This window comes from Perognathus longimembris, chromosome 3 (assembly GCF_023159225.1).
Source record: "Perognathus longimembris pacificus isolate PPM17 chromosome 3, ASM2315922v1, whole genome shotgun sequence".
Classification (NCBI taxonomy): domain Eukaryota; kingdom Metazoa; phylum Chordata; class Mammalia; order Rodentia; family Heteromyidae; genus Perognathus; species Perognathus longimembris.
Genome location: NC_063163.1, coordinates 8,720,473 through 8,738,582, shown reverse-complemented (window position 1 = coordinate 8,738,582; position 18,110 = coordinate 8,720,473). Strand labels below are relative to the sequence as shown.

General features: G+C 49.1%; 1 protein-coding gene and 1 long non-coding RNA gene across 2 annotated transcripts in view; both read left to right on the top strand.

The window, feature by feature from the left end:
• Nucleotides 1–18,110, top strand: part of Farp1 (FERM, ARH/RhoGEF and pleckstrin domain protein 1) — a 194,992-nt gene that overhangs the window by 96,969 nt on the left and 79,913 nt on the right. The window lies entirely within an intron of this gene.
• On the top strand, nucleotides 1,670–9,116 carry LOC125348152. The gene is made up of 3 exons (XR_007210307.1): nucleotides 1,670–1,680; nucleotides 3,970–3,973; nucleotides 8,573–9,116. It is a non-coding gene; the product is annotated as an uncharacterized LOC125348152 (long non-coding RNA).

Below are 18,110 nucleotides of genomic sequence, written 5' to 3'. Positions count from 1 at the left end.
CCACCTCTCCTTTCATTCCACACCTCCAAGTCCTCGGTATACTGGCCCTGCCAGCTCTCTCTCGGTCATTCCAACAAAGGTCCGTGTAAGCCACACCAAGTGGACACCATGCGGCCCAGTTATTCTGCACCATTTTCTTGGAGAGTGTCTTGTGAAGGAAGGAGACAAAGCCCCGTTTGAAGGGCGTGCTGGGGGACAATGGCTTCTGTGTCCCTCACTAGAAGCTCTTTGGAGAGCAAACCAAACTCGGGTGGGTGGACCTTGGAAAGGCTTTTCCAAGAGTAGGAAGCAAAACTTAATTACCCTCCCCTGCAGGGGGTTTTTCTGTTGACATTTCCTGCTCTACACAAAGTACAGTGTGTGCCCTTCAGTGTGGCGTTCTGGAAGCATCCACGAGGACTTCGGCGTACCTTGCCTGTTGTGGATAGTTGAAGAAGTGCCTTTGCATTATGCAAAGCGGGGAAGAGAGACCCACCACAGGCGGTGCAGAAAGTCAGTGTTTTTAACCTCTAAAAACCGGGAGTCGTTTTTCTTCAGGGAAAGAGATGGAGCTGTAAGTCACACAAGATGTCAGGAACTGTTCGGCAAGAATGAAGTGGGCGGAGGAAGACCATGGGGGGACGTATTTGTCAAAACGCTTTAACTTGGGTAGTGTGATGATAAACATGTCCTGTTTTCCGAAAGTACGCCATTCAAGACAGGAGTCACCGTGTATGGCAGTTTAGGTAAACTTGAAGATGTAAACTTGAACCCATGGCTTCCGAGTTGGCTCACGTATGGGCGCGTTCTTCATCGGGGACCTTGCGCTGGGTAGACAATGTGGTGAGGAAAAGCAAGAGGAACGATCAGAAGAACAGTCTGTGGTCAATTGTCTTGGTTTACTTGTTGTTATCGTGTCCGGGCCTAAGCAGAGGAGGAGCAGGGTTAAAGGGCGTCCTTCCCTGTTTACTGGTTATACTGAGCATTGTTTTCTTTTTCTGGTGAAGAACAGGTCAAGGGTGGTTCTCATGTTTTTGCTTAGACCAGGCATGCTGGATAAATATTTACTAAGCTTCCAGGGCCTGTGAGCACAGGACCGGCTCGGGGATGCCCAAGAGTGGGTAACATTCTCCACATAGCCAAGCCGGGCCCCATGGCTGCACCCCATAAGCCAGGAGGCCCCAGGTTGACTCCCGAGGAGGTAAACAAAGGCCATCCGAGGAGAGGTCACGTGACGTCAGCCAGTAGACCAGGAGGACATAAGGGCCCTTCGCTGAGGTCCCCAGCTACATTCCGTGGGTGACTCCAGAGCCCAGAGGGAAAGTTCCGGCTGCCAGGTAGCTCTTGGAGAGGCTGGGAAGCGAGTTGCAGCGGCACAGGAGACAGTCAGGGTAACAGAACAGGTCAGTCGCCACCGCAAGGAGTTAATAAAACTCACCTACACGAGGGACTGTTGACATGACGCCAGCCAGGTGGCCGAGGACAACTGGGACTTCCCAGGCTTGTGAGGGCCAGCGGAGATGGGGCTGCCCCCACTCCCGGTGGCAGAAGGGTCATAGCTGCCACCGTACAGAGGTGGCCATTTTGTTGAGGGCGGCCATTTTTGCTCAGGGCCCCGTCAAGTCAACACACTTCTGGTCTCAGCTGGGCACAGGTGTTTTCAAGTATGCAGTAAACGTGACAGCCCATCAAGTTATATTTGTCTAGTTAGCCTTTATCCTGTACGACGCAAGGAAACGTGTCCAGGTAGAAATTCACCTGAGACTGTTCTGCAGACTTGGGCCATTTCGCTCTTATTTGATTCTATTGCCAAGGAATCACTTTCCTTTCCTGAAAGGAGAAAAGAACAAACAGGCATGTGTAGCTACATCGTTTTGGCCTCATTGTTGCTTCTTGAACCTGTCACGTAGACTTTGGCCTTCCTTCTCTTAAGGTCTGCCGTAGCCTCGGTGCTGTGAAATTTCTCTTAGGCTTGTTGCAGATGCCATCGAAGTAACCGACTTGAAAAGCAACTGATTTAAGGAGGTAGATAGCTGGATGACCCATGTAGATGACCCGTGTGTGTGTGTGTGTGTGTGTGTGTGTGTGTGTGTGTGTGTGTGTGTACCAGTACTAGGGCTTGAACTCAGGGCCTGGACACTTTCTCAGCTTTTTTTTGCCCAAGGCTAGCACTCTATCACTTGAGTCACGCCTCTACTTCCAGATTTTTGGTGGTTTATTGGAGATGAGAATCTCACAGACTTCCCTCCCAGGCTGGCTTTAAACCTTGATCCTCAGACCTCAGCTTCCTGAGTATCTAGGATCACAGGTATAAGCCACCAGTACCCTGCTCAACCATTCTTTCTTTCTTTTTTTTTTTTAAATATGCTTTTCCTTGGGCTTGAACTCAGGGCCTTGGATGCTGTCCCTGAGTTAGTTGGTTTGGTTTTGTTTGGCTTGAACCTAGCACTCTACCACTTGAGCCACAGCTCCACGTCTGGCTTTTTGGTGGTTAATTGGAGATAAGGGTCTCACAGATTTCCTTTGCCCAGGTTGGCTTTGAACTGCAATCCTCAGATCTCAGCCTCGGCTACGATTATAGGAATGCATCACTGGAGTTCAGCTTCAACCATCTTTTGCCTACTCAATAATGACTGCTACTCCTGCAATATTTGTTTTGTAAACTATATTCCTATTTATGACATGCAGTGAGCTAAGTGTTTCTCCACTTGTTGTAGTACTTAATTAAAATAACCAAACTCCTGAGGTGAGGACAAGACCTACCCATTTCCTTCCCTGCGTGAGTCACTGTAGCAACAGACAAAGTGAAAGAAACACAAATCTGGCCCTTGGTATTAAGATGAATTGGAGGACTTGTTAAATAACTTTTGGATAGTGTTCACTTAAAAGTCACTTCCAAAATCTGGGGATTGGCTCTGTTTGGTAGAGTGTTTGATTTTTTTTCCTTCCTGTTCTGCTGCAGGAGTGGACACATTTTGTTCTCCCCTCCACCCCAAACCCAAACTAGGTCCCTGAAGATTTTTGCAAATCACATCTGCTTACCTAAAAGGCTGGATTGTTGGTGTAAATGGGTCATTGTGTGGGCTTCTTGCCTGCTGCAGTTCCTTTCAAAGGCACACTAACTGATGGGGCAGGAACCCTAGGTGGGTTTGACTCCTCTTCCTGGTCCAGTTGATTTGTGGTGGCCAAGGGAGCCCTGTGTTGGCTCAGAAAGCAGGTCAGTGCCGTTCAGCGTCCTCGCCAGATACGGGAAGGAAAAAAGGATGGCCCCCATGACTGGGCTTTTGCCATCCTTGCTGGACGGAAAAACACCAGCAGTTTGGGCTTAAGAGATCACGACCTCTCATTTACTTGCTCTGCTGTAAAAGTCCTGGGCTGTCCACAAGATGATCTTTGAAAGCACTGAAAAGCTCCAGATAAAAATAATCTCCCAAGTGCCTGGCTCTGTCTTCATGTTGCCCTAGCTGGGTAAGTTTGTTTGTCGAGCTGATTTGCTGATTGGATTTGCTCATCTTTTCCAGCAAAGCACTGTGGTCTTATAGGATGGTCAGAATTGCTTTTCTACCCAGGCTAAAGATTTAATCCAGAGTAAAAGGTCAGTTCAGACTTAACATCTCTGTTAATTAGGATGTATGGTGCACACAAAAATAATGTATACTAAAACCTTTCTGACCAGCTCTTTAATGATACAGAGTTGCTCCTAGCCCCAGTGCTGGGGCTCATGCCTAGAATCCTAACTACGGAGGAGGCTCAGATCTGGAGGACTACACTTTGAAGCCAGCCTAGGCAGAAAAGTCCTGAGACTCCACCTCTAGAATAACTGGCAAAAAGCCAGGTTGGATGCAGGGTTCAAGTGATAGAATGCTAGCTAAGAAAATAACCTGAATAAGGTCCAGAAACCCTGCTGGTTTGGTCAAAACAAAACAAGAAAGTACAAAGATCACCGTTGCTGCAGTTCAGAGCAGAATTCTTCTTTCAGAGCTTAGGTAGCTGCGTAGCAGCCTGGCGCTGATCTAGGCGGCCTGTGCACGAGACCGGCCCGGGAGCTCTTGAACCGCGTGCAGATGCAGCCCCTCCAAGCCAGTTGAACTAGAGCATCCATCCATTGCGGTCTGCATTTGAGTGTGGGTCTTAGAAGCAGGACTCTTAGCAGAACTGGCTTCTTCCTCTGTGTGCTTCCACGGTCCCTGGCGGATGAGACCATTCTGGACCTGGCCAGTCTCTTCCTCCTCCAGAGCCCCCCCCCCACCCCCCCGCCCCGGCCCCCAGCCCTGGCTCTCCAGATCTCGGCTCCCACTGGGACACACCCAGGCTCTCAGCCTTTGTTCTGCATGCACCCTTCTCTTCCTTGAATTTGGTTTCCTGTCCCTTTCCATTCCTGTCTCGGGATCAAACACCCCCCCCCCCCCCCCACCGAGTCAGAGCTGGGGCTCCTGCTCTGGCAGAGGTTACCCCTCCTCTCAGAGCATTTCCGTGGCCGCGGAAGACAGGGGCAGCCCCGTGTGCCCTGCCCGGCCCGCCTAGAGCATGGCTTGGCAAACGGCATTTACCGATGGGTCTGCGTGTTGGGAATCGTAGCTGTCTTTCCTCCTGAGGTTCTAGCCTCATCAAAGAGAAAGTGATTTAAATGACTCTTTCAAATTAGAAGCGGATGTAAACGATGTTTTTTTTAAATGGCAGCAAATGAATATCCATTTGTCCCATGAACTGGTATCAGAATAAGGACGGGCCACTTTATTTCTTACTCAGAGAAGCTTCTGGAGCCGCTGGAGGTTGGCGTGGAGCCTCCTGGTGATGAGGGGTGGAGCAGAGAGTTGCTCTGCATGCAATCAACTGCAAAACGCAGCCCAGTGTATCAACTGGACCGCATTAGCTCTCATGTCCGCCTTGGGCAGCGGCTCCGTAGGTCCAAAAACCTTGTCCAAGGAGCCGAGCTGTCCTCGAGCTCCTATTCTGTGGACTCGTGTCTCTCCCAGACGTCTGCAGGTGATTTGGTGAAGCAGTTCGGCTGCAGGTGTGCTGTGGAGATGGAGTATTGGCTCCATTATTGGGTGCACCAGCAGGCCCTTGGGTGCGAACTGACCAGCTTTGTTCACGCCCTGTTGTTTGGGGGGCATTTTAAGAGAGAAATAGGGGTTGCCACTGCAGCCAGCAGTGTGCAATAATTTTCAAATGTCAGCCGGCTCTATTTTTAAACTCAGTTGTAAGAATGTTTACCTAATTCTCTCTTTAAGTGTTACAGCCCCAGGGAAGGCTTGAACTTTGAGCCTCATGCATTCTTTTTTTTTTTTTCCTTCCCTCAAGGCCACAGCTCCACATTCAGCTTTTTGGTGATTAATTGGAGAGGAGAGTCTCATGGACTTTTCTGCCTGTACTGGCTTGCAACCTCAGGCCTCAGGTCTCAGCCTCCTGAGCAGCTAGGATTATTACAGGCATGAAATGCCTTGTGGACGTCTGCTTTGGAACCGCCTGCAGTGTAAACTTAGAGTGTATGTGTGTGTGTGTCGTTGAGGAAGGAGCCCTTCAGCACCCAACAATCTCAGAAGGGTCCTGTCCGTCCCCCAACCCCAAACGAGACGAAGCGTGGCTTCGGATTTCCTGGACACCGTAAGTCTTATCAGGAATCAGAGCGTGATCTTGAATGAGTTTTTGATCAGGTCATAGAGGTAGGTCTTCTTTATTCACCCCGCCCGGCCTCGTATCATCCATCCCATGCGTGGCACGTGCGACCTTGACATTTCCCACGAGAAAAGGCGGAGGAAATGGACGTGCTGCCGGCCTGGCCGCTGGAGCCCAGCAGGTGACGGGAGGTCGAGAAGGTCCCGCCTTCAGTGTGCGTCCTTCCTTGCCTGTTTCGAGGGAGACTCATAGGCCTGGCATTCTGGGTAGTGCTGAGGTCATGGGGGGGGGGGCAGAATGATGTTTTAAAAAACGTGGTCTGAGTCCAGAAGAACTCCAGGTAACTCACACCGCAGTAGCTGCTTGGAAGCTTGAATGCGCACCTTGAAGGCGCTGTCCCCAGAAGTGACTCCTGCCTTCCCTTCGGTTTCTCCTTCCTTCCCCGCTGCCCACGCCGGAGGGCAGGCCCGGGGCAGTCTGCGTGCCGTCTTGGTGTAGTACCCAGTCTGTGAGTGGGTCAAAGGCTGTTTAGTGGGTTGATGTGCGGGGGAATTTTATGTAGAGTCACGTTGTAATGATCAGCCCACACAGTGTTCTATAAATGTAAGCTGTTTGGCGTTCTGCAGGGCCTCTTGCAGGGGGTCCCCGAGCCGCTCCCCTGCTCCTCACCCCAGTAAGTGAAGAGAGAAGGACCGGCACAGCCTCACTGGCGCTCTGTATTCTGCCATGGGGTGCTGGCCCCGTGGGTGGGGTGCTCTTCACGTTCAGCTTCTGCAAAAGCTCCGGGCGGCCCAGGTGCCGTGATTTCTGGTTTCAGGGGCTGGCCCAAAGCAGTGGCTCAGTGACCTTGGAGTGTCACCGCTGAAGGGACTCGTGTGCGTCCCGGGTCAGGGTCTCTGCCTCGCTAACTTTCCACGCGGCAGACTCGCAGACTTCGTGGCTGGAGGAAGCCTGGCAGGTAATGACCAGATGCTCTTTGGGGTGGTGCGGCGCTGGGGTTTGAACTCAGAGCCTTATGCTCGCTGGGCAAGCACGTGACCTTTCACTGTGCTTCCAGCCCTTGACAGAAGGTTCTCCGGGTGAGGAGCTGGGCGGCGAGCTGGGCCTGCTTGGCGGGAAAGTTTCGGTTGTGTGAGATTGTTGCTGTGTGGGGAGCTGGGAGTCACCCCCCGCCTGGGAGCGTGGCTGTTTCTAAGCCTGATTAACACGCATGCTCTAAGGCAATCGGTATGGAGGCTCCTCACCAAACTGACAACACAAGCACAGCCTGACACTCTTGGACATCTACGCCGAGGGATACCACGAAGCATGCCGTGGAGACACCTGTATACACGTGATTAGTGCTGTACTCTTCGCAGTAGTGAGGCTGTGGTATCAGCTTAGGCACCCGTGAACACATGAACGGTAGGATAGACAGTGGAGTATTATACAGCCTTAAAAAAGAGTGAAATGATGTCGTCTGTGGTAAGAGGCGTGGAGCTGAAGATCACCACAATCATGCTGAGTGAAGGAAGCCAGCCTCCGAAGAACACAATGCCACATTTTCTCTCATGCAGGAGCTACATCTAAACAAAAATGGACATGCACAGAAGTAGGGTGCTATCGAGGGGGGTGGGAAGGGGAGACCGGTGATAGGAGGAAACTGTGATCGTCGTAGGCACGTAGGGAAAGGTCATGATAAAGCACATGAAAGGCAGCGGGGGCGGGGAGCCAGAGAGTAACGGAGGATGTGGTCAGAGTGTCCACATGGTAAGTTAATATGCACTAGCGGGGGCGGGGGGGGGGCGGGGGAGGGCGGACCAGAAACCATCTGGAGCCACGGGACTTGTGCAGCACCGTTCCCTGGGCGGTGTTACCATCTCAGCTCTCCAGGGGCCGAGGTCTAGACACCAAGGTGATGATGGTGCAAACCAGGTGGTGGGGGGCGGGGGCAAAGGCAAAGGCAAACCTCATTGGTAGGTGACGGACTGAGTCTCAGACAAAACACAGCAGCGTGGGCTGTAGCCGCTAAAGTCCACACAACGTCCTTTGCTTTCCATTGGTGTTTTTTTTTTTTGTGCCGGGTCTTGAACTCAGGGACTTAGGCTTTTGCTTGGCGCTTTCACTCCAGGCCCATGCGATCGCTTGAGCCACAGCTCCACTTCCCTGGTTCCTTTGAAGGAATACTTGTCAACACACTGTCATTTTGTCTCCCCTCTCCCCCCCTCCCCAAGAAAACGGAAGCTGGCTGTCCTTGGTGCTGGGCCCCTTAGCCCCGAAAGCAGCCAGGCACAGATCTTCTCCGGGGCGGGGCTGCTCTGTGAGTGACAGGAGGACTGATGGCGTCAGACTCGACTCAGCACAGGCATTTTAGAATGGCGGGGCCATGGAGTTTCCTGGAGGGGTGGCAGTGGGCCCTGGATTTCGCATTTTCGTTTGTGGCAGGACTAGAGTTTGAACTCGGGGCCTTACACCTGCTATGGAGGGCTCTAACCGGTGGAGTCATACCCCTGATGCTTTTGTGGTCTAGTTACTTGTTTAGATTGGGCCTCCGACTTCCTGTCCCGGCCCACCTCAAGAATATGCTCCTTCTATCTCGGTCTCCTAAGTGCCCGGGATTACAGGCGGGAACCAGCACACGTGGACAGCGGTTCTTGTTCTCGTAAAGGGAACGTCAGTGGCGTGTATCTTGATTTGGGTGTGCTCCGTGTGGGGGGGGCCTCCGAAGCTTGAGTAAACGCCAGATACAAGGATCGCACGTTGGCCGACCCCTTCTGTGGGACATGCCCCCCAGCGTCTCCTTGGTGGAGACAGAAAGCCGATCGGCGGTTGTCTGGACCTGGGAGTGGGGCAGGTGTGGACTGCCGATGCGCTCCAGGGACATGGGAATGTTGTATAACTGGCCGGTGGAGACGCTCGCTCAGCCCTGTACATTTAGCAGGACACTCCAAAGTCGTGTAGCGCCAGCACTTACTTGGATTTTATAGAAAGTAAGTGAACAGTGAACGTTGTACTTGGATTGATTTTATTTGGGGGGTTGTGGAGGGGCTAAGGACCTACCAAAAGCCCCAGGGGAGCGATCTGGTTTGGGGAACGTTGTTTATGACTGCCGTGGTTCAGCGTTGGCTCTTTTGAAGAAATCGTGTGGGTGACACTGTCTAGAAGGAAATGTACTCTTGACTTATGGAACTGTAACTCCTCTGTACACTGTCTTTATAATAATTAAAAAAAATTAAAGTCGTGTTCTGAACTCGCTTCCTTGCTAGGTTAGGAGAAGACATGGTATGATCTAAATCACCTGCCGAGATGTTGAGAATGTGAGAGAGTTCATGGTTTATAGATACAAGCCAGCCAGCCAGCCAGATAGACAGACAGATAAGACATACACACACACATACACACATAGATAGATACATACATACACACGTGCATGCATACATAGAGCAAATGAGCTGTAGCTGTAGTTAGACATGAATGAGTTTGATACAACTAGTGGAGTCAATGTGTGTGACAGGAGTGAAATACCAAAATCAGGCTTGAAAAGAACCTGAAATGTGAAGGAGGCACTGAAGGGATACCACGGAGAATAGCAAATTATGAAGAAGCTCACAGAGTCTGCAGTGTGTTTGGCTAGCTAATTGAAAGACCTCCAAGTTAATTTATGCCCCGTTGGTTAAAAAGTTCTGTTCATCAGTGTTCACTCCTTACTTGACCTAGATCATGGTCTGAATTGAATTTCAAGCCTTCATTTCTAAAAAAAAAAAACAAACCAAAAAAAACAAAACAAAAAACAACCCTCTTTATGCTTGCTGGGTGCTGTTAGCTCACGCCTGTCACCCTAGTTATTGAGAAGGCTGAGATTTGAGAGTCAGGAATCAAAGCCAGGGCTGGAAGTATGGCCTAGTGGCAAGAGTGCTTGCCTCATATGCATGAAGCCTTGGGTTTGATTCCTCAGCACCACACATATGGAAAATGGCCAGAAGTGGTGCTGTGGCTCAAGTGGCAGAGTGCCAGCCTTGTACAAAAAAAATTAAGGGACAAGGGACAGCACCCAGGCCGGAGGAGGAGGAGGAGGAGGAGGAGGAGGAGGAGGAGGAGGAGGAGGAGGAGATGGTGGTGATGGTGGTGATGGTGGTGATGACGATGCAGCAGGGTCTTCTTTTGGCTCAGTTTTCGACAGTCCTGGAACATGCAGCCCAGCTGCTTTGTGTGCTCAGGACTAGTGGGCATCGGGTCCCTGCAGTGTCCAGGAGGAGGCCAGGGCTGAGCCCTAGCTCCGGCTTCTAATGCATGGCTGCCGCCAGTTAGCCGGGAAAGAAGCACATTTTTACCAAGCGCCTCTGCTGTGCGTGGAACAGTGTCTTATTTAACCTGCCATTACACTTCAAAGCTGCAGGTTTGAATCCCAGTGCTTACGACCTTGTAATAGTTAAACACTTCCCTAATTCCTACCTCTTATGATAGTGTTAGGGCTAAGATGACCGGTCAGGGGCTTTCGAGGTGTTCCTTAGGTGCATATTTTTGTTGTTTTTTTCTTTTTACCAGCTAACATCTTCCTTTGTATTCTCTTCACAGACAAACTTAAAGGTCAAACAATACAAGGAACTTCTAGAATAGGGTCGTTCATTTTACAACCCCTCCCTCTCCCCTCCATTTCCAAGGTCGCCCTGTGTATGTATGTAGTCCAGGCTCGTCTTCCCGACTCAGCCTCCTGGAGGTCCCGGAGCCAGGCAAACCCCAAACCCGGCTGATTTCACCATGGGAAAACGGGCGGCGGAGTCCCTGCTGGGTGTCAGGGCTGCGTCATAGGCTTAGTGACGTCAGCCAGGCCCTCCCGTGGCCGCCTTCTTTGAGGCCCTTAGACCTCGTGAACCATCCGCCGCAGAAGGCCCAGCGATGATCCCGAGTGGCTCTGCGTATGCGTGGCTGTGTGTGTGTGGGGGGGGGGGGGAGCTTGCTGTCTGCCTGGGGACTCCCACTGCAGCTAGCAGATGGAGTCAAGACTTGGGGGAGCAGAAGCCCGGGCAAGCATCAGCCGAGACGCTGAGACCCCCCCCTCCCCCCGCCCCCCGAAGCAGAGACCAGATGGCAGATGGCTGGAAGGAGGAGGGCATGCGGGCTCCGGAGCAGGGAGCCTGTCCATCGCCGCTCGTGACCGTGGAGGCCAGGTAGAGGTGTTGCGTGTGAAGGTCACGCGTGACCTCTTCCTTGCCTTCCTTCCCCTCCTGATGGGGGGGTTGGGGGGGGGAGGAAGGTGGCAAGTTCTCCTGACGTGTTGATGTCTCCGGGCTCCGGCTGGGCAGGCTTCCACGCCGGGTCATGATTAGGATCCCCAATTAAAATAGCTTGTAGAGAATGGCAACTCCTTTGTGCGACCACTTCAAGGTAATAAAAAAAATGCTTTTTAAATAGCCCGTAGAGCTTTACATTGCTCAGGTTGTATCCGAACGTCTGTCATAGACACTTAGTAATTTTTAATTGTCAGACAACCTTGCTTGTAAGTATTGTATAGAATGATGTGTGGTAGTTGATTGATTGGACCAAAGCCCAGCACAAAGGACATCCGTGTTACCTGGAAGAACGGGGGAGCCAGAGATTGGAAAGACGGAAACCCCATTTTCAGTGTTCCCCTCCATCGCTTTGGAGTGGAGACATTTGACGCTACAAACGTATTTGAAATAAAAATTCCACCTTTACGACACAGTTCCTCTTCCTTACAGTCTCATGCCCTTTTCAGCTATCAGGGTCATAGATTGGTTTCTGTTTGCTGCTTTACTGAAGAACGTAGAGATGGATTTGAGGTGGCTTTTTTTTTTTTTTTTTAAATGCTGGTCCTGGGGCTTGAACTTGGGGCCTGAGCGCTGTCCTTGAGCAGTTTTGCTCAAGGCTAACACTCTACCACTTGAGCCACAGCACCACTTCAGGCTTTGGGGTGTGTGTGTGTGTGTGTGTGTGTGTGTGTGTGTGTGTGTGTGTGTGTAATTGGAGATAAGAATCTCACAAACTTTCCTGCCTGGGCTGGCTTTGAACCATGATCCTCAGATCCGAACCCCTGAATAGCTAGGCTTACAGGTGTGAGTCGCCAACACCTGGCTAGATAGGAGTTTCTAATGTGTCTTTTTGGGGTAAGGGTCTGCGTTGCTCAGCCCAGGCTGCCGTGACCATATCCCACAGACTAGGCAACGCAAGCAACCAAAATTTGTTTTCCCACGGTTCTGGAGGCTGGAAGTCCAAGTTCAAGATGTTGGCTCACTTGGCTCCCAGTCTGTGGATGGCTGCCTCCCGGTGTGTCCCCACCTACAGGGGAAGAAGCAAGCAAGCTCCCTGGTGTCTCTCACTCCTGGCCTGCAGCACTGGGGCTCATGGAATAGAGGACCCCCCCCCCCCCCCGCCGGTCCCCCCTTCTCTCAGGAGACATCTCCTGGTGTCTATTCTCCCTGTCTGTGGCTCGGCACTGGGGAGCCGCTGGTCCCCGCTGGTCTTTGAGGCACACAGGGCCCCTCCCCCCACCCTCCCGGTGAACTCATTGAAGGTGTTGAGTTCGGGCAATTAGAGTGAACCCGAGTCTCACATCAAAGCGCGAGATTAAAGCTCCACTTACAAAAGTGGTGTGTCTGAGAAAAGGTTGAAAGCACTGCGAGAACTTCAGGGGGCGTGCAGAAGTGACCATCGATTGATCTAGAGTTTTCTGGATCATTCTCTCATGCTCCTTAGTCGGGGTGGCTGTAGGACGCGTGACAAAGCTGCCTTGTCCTGGGCTTTTCCAGAGAAAGAGGAGGCAACGCCATTGCAGAGAAGCCCTGGTAATGTCCGCATGAAGACAGAGGACTGAAAAAGTAGCTGTGTGTGTAGTAAAAGGTCGACTTATCTCAGATACTGGCCGAGAAGTTGTCCTGCCTCGTTGGAAGAGCTTCCTATTCAACTGCTCACGTTATTAAACGGATACTGTTGTTGACATCTAGGAGTGTGGGGGCTGAAGCGTGTTTGGCATTAGTCATAGGAGAAGTGCAGACTCCTTCCCCTGACCAGCCGAGGCTTTGGTGTTGGTACACCCGAGTTTCAATCTTGGTTCTGCCATTTATACCTAGTCAATCTCTCCCCCCCCCCTTTTTATTTTTTGGCCCTCCATTTCTTCCAGTAGCACTTGTGGCTGTCTCCTTCTGTTTCCTCCCATAAGTTATATACACCAGCGACTCTCAGATCTCATCGACACGAAATCCAATGCAGTTCCTCAGAGGTCCTTCACGAAACGCAATGCCGGTGGGCAGAATCTGTAGTAGGGGCACGCCACTACTACCAGATTGAACGCCAGCCTCGCTCTGCCCCGAGTCCGCCTGCTCCCATGAACGGTGGGTCTGGGCTCTCCACCCCATTGACATTCGCCATAGAACTGTGGCCAGATATGGTTGTGTCTGATGCCATGTGACCAGACCCAGACAGGCAAAGTCCATGAGCAGAGGCCAAGAAGCACAAGAAGGCCTCTCTGGGCCTGTGGCTTTCACAAATTTTAGTACTGCTTTGGTTCAGTAGCCAGCTATCGTACCCCGAGGGTGCCGACACCCAACCAAATAAGGCATGCACACCCACGCCCCCTGCAGGCCACGCTTGTTACTGTCTGCAACACACATACTCTTGTCACCAAAATTTTTGGCAGTATGGCCATTTTTCGTGTTCAGTGACGAAAATATTTACATTCTCAATAGGAAGCGTTTATAGTTATGAGTACCTAAAAGTTAAACAGAAGTAAAGATGCATGGTTGCCCGAGTGTATAATCACAGATTTCACATTATAGGGCTGGGAATGTGGCTTAGCTAAGGTAGAGTACTTGCCTAGCATGCATGAAGCCCTGGGTTCGATTCCTTAGCACCACATAAACAGAGAAAAAACCAGGAGTGGTGCTGTGGCTCAAGTGGCAGAGTGCTAGCCTTGAGCAAAAAGAAGCCAGGGATAGTGATCAGGCCCTGAGTTCAAGACCCAGGACTGGTAAAAAGAAAAAAGAAAGAAAAAACGATTTCACAATGTAATGTACCTGTGGGTGTATTTATTTCCATTTTAATCATCCATGGGGAAAGAAAGCATTTGTTGCTTATAATCAATAAGAAGATTAATATACTCCTACCACGTCAGAGAAGGAGTTGGGTTTGGGCTGGTGGAAACTACACCATATACTTCATTGTTGCTGCCATTGTCGCTAATACGTTTAGGCAGATGCGGTCGTATAGTTGTCAGGACAGGCAAATCTTATTTGCAATCTGGTGCCAGTGGGCCCCATAATGAGAAAGTCTCAAGACTTTACTTTTCCCGCTGTGTTCTCTGCTAGCTGGCTTTGGAAGATGTTGAGAATAAGTTATTTCTTCCCATTTGAGATTTCCGTTATTATTATCACTACCATCTTATTAATAATGCATAATGCATAATGCATGTGTTACATTTGTGTCCCGTTAAGCATTTCTAGCCTACAGCTAACCCATGAAAATATTGTGCACTTGTTTGGACTCATCTGCAGATCTGTTCTACTTACACTGTCCCATTTAAAAGGAAATCGTTGAAGGCTACCTTTTCTTTGTGCCTTCACTGGGGCTTGAACTTAGACTTAAAGGGTTAACAGACTTTAATTTTACTACTATGTAAATAGCAAAAGCATCTTAGATGGCTATATTTTATATATTATTTTATATATTTATATATTATTTATATATTTTTATATATTTGCAGTTAACTGTTTACATTTTAGAGAGAAATATTCTTCCAGAATTCAGAACTCCATAATTTTGTCTTTCCTAATGAGTGTCAACAGTTTTAAAAACCCGTATAAGGAAGTTAACTTTGAGATAATTAAATCTTCAAGAACCACAGTAGAATCTAGTCAGCTTTATATAACGAATACATATTTTAGTTTCAACAGAACTGAGCTATATCTAAAGAGGCAAATATAAACCATGATTTTGTTACTTGATTATTAATATGTTAAATGCACTGGGAAATTCTTTTTCTTTAGGCCAGACTCACAGGATAAGTACTTCTTTATTTCATTTACACATTGAATTTTTGTATGAGGGTGTCTGTGTGTGTGTGTGCGTGTGTGTGTGCGCGCGTGTGTGAACTCAGAGCTTCACACTTCAGCTTAGCTTTTTCACTTAAAGCTTGTGCTCTACCACTTGAGGCACACCTCCACTTCTGTCTTTTTACAGGTTAATTGGAGATAAGAGTCTTTCGGATTTGTTTTCCCAGGCTGGTCTTGAACCCCAGTCTTCGGATTCCAGCCTCCTGAGCTGAGTAGCTAGGATCGCAGGTGTGAGCCACCAGTGTCCACAATAATACTGGTTTTGCAAATGGTTTCTCGGTTCCACGTGGATTTTCTGTGTGCTTCAATTTGTGGCTTGGAGAGAAAAAGAAAAGTTCAGATTCCTCTCCCGTTTTACCACCCAGTCTTTCATGAAGGATTTCCCATTGGTGAGGAAAGATTGGCGGTTCTAAGCCAGCATTTGTGTGTTGGCTATACAGTTTCTGCTCATTTATTTTGTAGCGGGCAACCTCGGTATTGGAAGTTTTCACATTGAATTTATAACTGCCTGCGAGTCATTGCTGTGCAGAGATTCATCATCTTATCTCTTCAGCATGGGGCTGGGAATATGGCCCCTGGTAAAGTGCTCGTCTCGTATACATGAAGCCCTGGGCTCCATTCCCCAGCACCACACACATAGAAAACGGCCAGAAATGGTGCTGTGGCTCAAGTGGCAGAGTGCTAGCCTTGAGCAAAAAGAAGCCAGGGACAGCGCTCAGGCTCTGAGTTCAAGCCCCAGGACTGGAAAAAAAATAAAACCAAACAAAAAAAGAATTTATGGACAAATTGGTTAGGGAACACAGAGTAGATACTGTTGAGGCTACTTGGGACCTTTTTTTGAGGGGGGAAACCACAGGAAATAATGAAGATTTCTCATGCTGGTTGGTAATATGGAGAAGGAAGATGATGGAAGTTCGTTGTCACTATATAGATCATGCATTTGCTGTGATCGAGAGGACGCAGTTTCATTTCTGTATTTCGTCAGCCCGTCTTTGCATGAGTATTAAGAACAGTACTTCCAGGATATGTATTTTTGTTTTTGCAGCAATAATAAAACTTTGGTGGCTTCTGTCTTATCCCTGGCTTGCCTGTCGCTTAGACAGTTTTCTTGGAAGGGGCAATTGGTTATCTTCAGGATCCTCCCCAATCCTCCCTTCTCTATTCCCTCCCCACTTTTTTTTTTTATTGGTCGGTGTGGGGCTTGAACTCAGGGCTTTGGCACTGCCCCTGAGCTCTTTTGCTCAAGTGGTAGAGTTACCGCGTTTGAGCTACAGCTCCACTTCCGGTTTCCTGGTGGCTAATTGGAGAGAAGAGCCTCACAGACTTTCCTGCCCCAGCTGGCTTTGAAGCCAGCCTCTTATCCGCTAGGATTACAGGCGTGAGCCACTGGCACCTGGCTTATTTTCTCATCTTTATGCATGCAGTCCAACACTTATGTGTGCTCATGATGACGTGAAATAAGAGTTCCAGAATGTTCTCAACTGGCACGCCGGGCCCATTGATACAGCAATGCTCCTCCATCCCTGCTAATTGCCAGCCTACTTTCTTTCTGTTCTATGAATTTCTTCTCTGCCCTTTTTTCCACGTGTGAAAAAATTCATTAATTTCTCACATTCCATTACAAAATGTGTATTGCAAGCAACTGAAGTAACCTACTTGCGTTGTTGGCTTGTTCGTTTTATTTTTAAACTCGTGGCTTCAAGGACTCAGAATCTCCTTCCCTTTCATCAAATATAAGGAAAGACTGACAGAGCCAATAGGTCCTCAGTTCACTATTTAGTCTATTCTCTCAAGCTCTGAAAAAAAAAACTGATCTCCTTTTACAAACGTATTTGTTCCTGAGGTTTCTCTCCTTCTTCAGTGCAATTTGAACTAATCATGCCTTTAGGAGCGAAGGAGCAATATATAATTTTCACAGTGGTTTTTGTAACATAGAGTGCCCGGTACATAGCACTAGAACTTGCATGCCTAATTAACTTCTTTCAGAATCACTATATAAAATACGTTCAAGTCCTCTTGCATAGTTCACTAGGAAATATCACCGTGAGGGGCAGAGCGGAGCCTTTTAGATTACATCTTTTCTCTGTCTGTGTCAGTCAGAATTTAGTCCCTGCTGTATAATCTGTGGGTAAATGTCCAATTGTCTTTCTCCTTTTCAGACATGCTTCATTTCCAGCAGATGAGTGACCCTTCATTGTCAAGCATGTGCTTATTTTGTTCTTTGATATTTTAGTTTGATTTTGGAGCAGGGATGTGATTGCATACGAATTTGGACAGAATGCTCACGTTGAGCTCACACTATTGGAGGAATATCGAATGCCCGTGCGTGTGCGTGTATGCGTGTGTGCACGTGTGCATGTGTGTATGTGCACATGCTCATGTATGTACTGGTACCGGGGCTTGAACTCAGGGCTTGGGTGCTTTCTCTTAACCTTTTTTGCTCAAGGTCAGCATTCTACCACTTGAGCTACACCTCCGCCTTCGGCGTCTTTGCTGGCTAATGGGTGCTAAGCCTCTCGGGGACTTTTCTGTCTGGGATGGCTGTGAATTAGGACCCTCAGATCTCAGTCTCCTGAGCAGCTAGGATTACAGGCCTGAACCACTAGCTCCCAGAATAGTTTCAGTTTTTAAAGTGAACTCTCCTACTGTTTTACTTCCATTTTTATCAGACACATCTTTTGCGGGGTTGTTTTTTTTTTCTGTGTCATTTTTTTTTCTGTGTCACTGGGCCATTGTAGGTGGTTTGTGTTGTTGAATTTCTTTTGGCATGGGGCAGGATTTCATGCGGGATGCATTATCTCTAGCTGTTCCTTTCCTTACACGTCTCATTTGCTCCCAGCTCCTGTGTTCACTCTGAGCAGAAATGATACCAGCACCAGGTGAAGCATGAAGGTCGTAGGTGATACCTAGTTTCTACTCCAGGACAGGGCTGAAGCCAAGCTAAGATCAGGATGAATTAGCAACGAATGCGTGGAGTCCCGGTCCCTTCCCCTACTGTATACTTGCAAGATCGCAGGAGAGAGCCACGTGACTAGTGTTTGTGCATCTTCTGACCTCTCTTTCGATGTAGTCTTTCATTCAAGCTTCCAATCTGTGAACGTTCCATGCTCCCAGTTGCCAAGCTCTCTGAAGAAGTTAGTGACATAGGAGAAAATACACGTCATTTTGCAGGGATTAAAGTGTGGGGATGTTAAAAAAAAAACTCAACAAGATGAGCTGGGCATTGGTGGCTCACGCCTGTAATCCTAGCTACTCAGGAAGCTGAGATCTGAGGATTGTGGTTCAAAACCAGCCCGGGCAGGAAAGTACATGAGACACTGATCTCTAAGTAACCAGCAACAAGCCAAAACGGAGTTGTAGTTCAAGTGGTAGTGCCATCTTCCTTGAGTGAAAAGCCTAAGAGAATGCCCAGACTCTAAGCCCCCAGTATCGGTACACACGTGCATGAGCACTTGTGTGTGTGCATGT